The following is a 4,786-nucleotide window of genomic DNA, read 5'->3' as shown; positions in this document are numbered from 1 at the left end:
CACTGGCGTCATCCGCCATTTGGTGTTCACTAGAAGTAGCCCTAGTGGATTCTTGACTGAACTGCTCCATACATTCACACAACACACAACACACGACACACACACACACACCACTCATTAAAGTCAAGTGCTTCCCTATCACTCTAGGATCAATTACAAAATCCTGATAGCATCCAAAGCCCCTCATAACCTAGCCCTCTTCTGCCTTTCCTTACTCCTTACTCCTCCTTCATATGCCCTTTGATCTAGTGACACTGGACTTCTTGTGGACCCATGAACAAGACACTACATCTCTTGGCTCTGGACATTTTCTCTAGTTGTCCCTCATATCTGGAACACTCTACCTTCTCACCTCTGCCTACTAGCTTCTCTGGTTTCCTTTAAGACCCAACTAAAATCCTATCTTCTTCAAGGAGCCTTTCCCAACCCCTTTTAATTCTAGTGCCTTCCCCCTGTTAATTACTTCCTTTATATCCTATATAACTTGTGTATAAATATTTATTTGTTTATTGTCTGTCCCATTAGATTGTGAGCTCCCTGAGGGTAGGGACCATGTTTTGCCTCCTTTTGTATCCCTAGCACTTAGCAAAGTGCCTGGCATATTGTAGGAACTTAATAAATGTTTGCTGACTAACAGAGTAGAAGTCATGTCTCTTTATTCCACCTCTAGTGCTCTTTCCAACATACTGCTGAGTTCAGAGGCTCAGAACAGGAAAACCAAGGAATGGGGCTTGGTTTATGAAGAGTACTATAGATCAATAACTGATCTTCCTTGGGCAGCTGGTGAAGAACCTTATCTCTGATTCCCTAAAGGCTGGGTCTCACAGTAATGGAGACAGGGGAGATTCTGATGTAGGACACATCAGCCCATAAGATTCTTCCGCCTCATAGTTGATTATATGCTGGGGGGGGGGGGAGGGAGAGAAAATTTGAAACTCAAAGAATTGTGGTAATGAATCTTGTAAACTAAAAGTAAACAAATTAATAAAGAAAAAAAAAGATTCTTCCACCTCCTGTCCACTTCTCCCTCCTTCCACCCCACCTTAGTCTGTCCAGGTCAATATTCTTCTCATAGGTACTGCCTTAAGGGGGCAGTGACGATTAGCTAGATTTCCATCCTCCCCAAACCATCAAGAAACTTTGGGTAGCCCCTAATTACTGTCATAAATCGGCTGCTGGGTTAATTTGATGATATGAAAGGTGTGTGTTTCAATTATATTTAACGAAAAGATTTACAGTCAAGTGAAATTTAATTAGGAAATTGCCAGAGGACAGGGCTCTTGAGATACACAGCTCTGCAGGGGATGAGGGGAGTGGGCTCGGGAAAATTACACTGACCCACTCCTTGAGTTTTGACAGAGCTCAGCTACCAGCCACCCTTGATTGTCCCTCACCTATTCTCAATGATCTCAAAGCACATCTCAGAACTTGAACAGAGAAGCAACTGGCGATTGCCTGGCTCTAATGGGTGAGTCTCCACAAGCTGTTCCTCCTTAAAGTCAAAGGAGTTTAAATTTAGAGCAAAGAGGGAGAGGTTTTAGAGGCCATCTAATCAAGACCTCTCAATTTTACAGATAATGCCCTGAAATGGTAAGTATAGTAAGTGGCAAGGCTCATTCACTAAATTTCAATTTTTGAACACTACTAAAATTATAGTGGTCATGTGACTTTGGACAAGTCACTTAACTTCCGTAAACATCTGTTTCTTTTCTGTACAATAGAAACAACAATACTTGCAGAGTATCCACAGGGGATAAATACCTCACCAGGGAATCAGGAAGGGCAGAATTTGAAGTCCAGCTTCCAGCACATCCTGGGTGTATGATCCTGAGTAACTCATCTGACCTTTCAGTGTTCCAGGACACTCCCTAAGATTATACATTGAAGAGAAAGTGCCAAACTACATTGTATTGGTAGAAGGAGGTTCTTCACCATATCAATGAAATTTCATGTAAAGCCCCACTTCATCCAGCTCCCAACTCTCTCTTTTCTGTGCTCAGGTAGTCTCATGAAAAAGTCAGTGTGGTGTGGTGGAAAGGTCATTAGACTCAGATTAAAAAAACACACCTGGATTTCAGTCCATCCCCTGCCATCATCTAACTTTGACTCTGGGACAAGCCATTTAACATTTCTGACTCTCAATTTCCTTATGTGTAAAATGGAAGAGAGAAAAAAATTCCTTGCTCACTTTGAGGTTTGTGAGACACAAACAAGGTCATCTGTGTGGAAGTACTTTATGAAAAAACACAATGCTGGAAAGTGTCATTCAGGTGATAAGGCATTATTGTTATTCATATCCTTGTCAACTATTCTCTCTGAGAGCAGAAATCCAAGGTTCTCCCTGATTCTTTATGAAGTCCTACCCTTGACTCTCTGCTTCTCCCCATGGAACCACCTTATTCTATATGTTTCCTTTATACTTCAGCTCTCATCTTCCCCTTCCTGAGTTTGAGGAGCTGTGACTTTTGATGTACTAGTAAGAATCACTTCAGCTGGGTGTACAATATGGGAGAGGAATCTTCCCAAATTATATCAGCATTTTCTCTAGTTCTGACCATCTCTGTTTCACTGTCTCTGTCTATCTTTCCCCTTTGCCAGATGATGAAGAGGGACTTGACTTAAGAAAGAAGCTTCCAGAGATCGTTGACAATGACTTAATAATCACATTGTCAGTTATTTTGGATCCCTTGATATAAGCTCCTTATAATTAGGAATCATTCAATTCTTTGTATTTCTATTCCACAGGGCCTAACACAGTTCCTGGAATGTAATAGGTGCTTAATAAATGTTTGTTGGTTGAAGGGGGAAAAAAAGAGTTTCTTGGTTCCTTCATCTCTCTTTTCCTGAGGCACCATCACTTACAAGGCTGCATAGTGCAATGGAAATTCACTAAATTTGAAGTCAGAAGACCTAGGTTAAAAACCTGGCTCTGTTACTAATTTATTCCATGACCTTGGGCAAATGATTTGACCTCACTGAGCCCCAGTGTCATCTTCTATAAGATGAAAGTGAATAGGTGATCTCTAAGGTTCCTTCCCAGCTTTCAATCATATAAAATTCCCAACCCCTATCTGGCAACAAAAGTAAGACCTTGGGCAAAACCTGTTCTGTTTTCCTTTTCTCAGGGATAACAGGATCAGATTTCAAGCTTGAAAGGACTTTAGAAGTCATGGAGTCCAACCCTCTCATTTTATATTTTGAGGTACAGAGAGAGGTTAAATGACTTGCTCAAAGCCACATATGTAGTAAGTGGCAAAGCTAGGATTTCAACCAAGATTTTCTGAATCCAAGTTCATCACTCTCTTAACTCTACTAGGGAGGAAAAAGGAACTAACTGAACCCCAAAACACTCTTGTTATTGTTGACCTAGAAATCATGGTGGGAGGATTCTAACAGTTCTCACAAGAGTGACCCTGGTCTAGATTACAAGTCGTGGGGAGGGATAGTAGGAGGGGTGACTCAATCCCTTCAACTCTTATTGCTGGTTTGGGTTGATTTCTTTTTTTCAAAGAAAATTGAAGTGGGGAAAGGCACACAATCAACTGTGAAATATTTGATGACTGAGCACCCATGGGTGTTGGTATCCTTTTGGATAAAGCCAGATAACCTCCAAGGTGTCTTCCAGCTCTAAATTCCATGATCTTTGTTTATTGTCATAGTTGTATGTGTATCCTACATGGATTTGGTGGGGGAAGAGGTAGAGGTGTTCAGGGGAATCATGCTCACTATGTACACTTGGGTGTATGCATGAAGTGCATGAAGTATGTATCCTCTGTGTGTACAATGTGTGTTTGCTTATAGAGAGCAGGGGTGAAAAGGAGAGGATAACTGGCTCTGAGTTTGAGTTCCAGACTCATCCACACATCTCTCTTGGCCTTCACTTGGTGCTTCCTCCCTTATTCCACCCAAACCCCCAGAGTTGGGCAAGATGCCCTCAGTCTGTGCACTTGGCACCACATGCCACAGAGCTCCTGTGAAGCGTCTGTGCAAGGACGACGCCCCCAGACCCTGGCTAGGGGACTCATGCCTCTCCCAGCTCCAGAACGGAGTGTCCCCATTCCTGATCTCTCTGTAAGCCAGATATGTGGGGGAAGCAAGCTGGGACACCAGCACAAACACCAACACACACACAGACAGAGAAACACGTGCTTGTACACACAGAGATCCAGACACACATGCTCTCTCTCTCTCTCTCTCTCTCTCTCTCTCTCTCTCTCTCTCTCTCTCTCTCTCTCTCTCTCTCACACACACACACACACACACACACACACAAGCATGCACAAAGAAAGACATAGATACTACTGCTCCCACGACCAGGCAGACGCCTACTCTCTGTCGCTGTCCGTTGTGCTGAAAAAGGAGCGCTAGACTGATCTCTCCATAGAAGGGTGAGGGGAGAGGAAAATGAGAGGAGGAAGAAAGAGGAGGAGAGAAAGTAAATGAAAGATATGTGATAAGGAAGTTATGGGAAGGATGAGAAAGAAGAAAGACTTTGAAGAGAGGATAGGTGGAAGAGGGGACAAAAGGTCAGAGATGGAAAATGGGAATGAGCAACTCTATAAGCTTCTGGGAGGAAGCCCAGGGATTGGCAGGTAGGGGAACTCTATCTGTGTTACCAGAGATTAGAAGGGTAGTGGACATGATATTGCCAATGAGTACCCATACTTCAAGGTCCAACTCAAATGCCACTTCATTTCATAAGCCTTCCTGACCCTCTCAACCAGCAAGAATGTCTTCTTTTTCTTTCTTTCTTTCTTTCTTTCTTTCTTTCTTTCTTTCTTTCTTT

This window comes from Petaurus breviceps, unplaced genomic scaffold (assembly GCF_028583685.1).
Source record: "Petaurus breviceps papuanus isolate PSGF00001 unplaced genomic scaffold, PetGlider_PUasm1.0 90887, whole genome shotgun sequence".
In the NCBI taxonomy this organism is placed as follows: domain Eukaryota; kingdom Metazoa; phylum Chordata; class Mammalia; order Diprotodontia; family Petauridae; genus Petaurus; species Petaurus breviceps.
The sequence above is the reverse complement of the archived record's forward strand: the minus strand, read 5'-3'. Positions refer to the sequence as shown.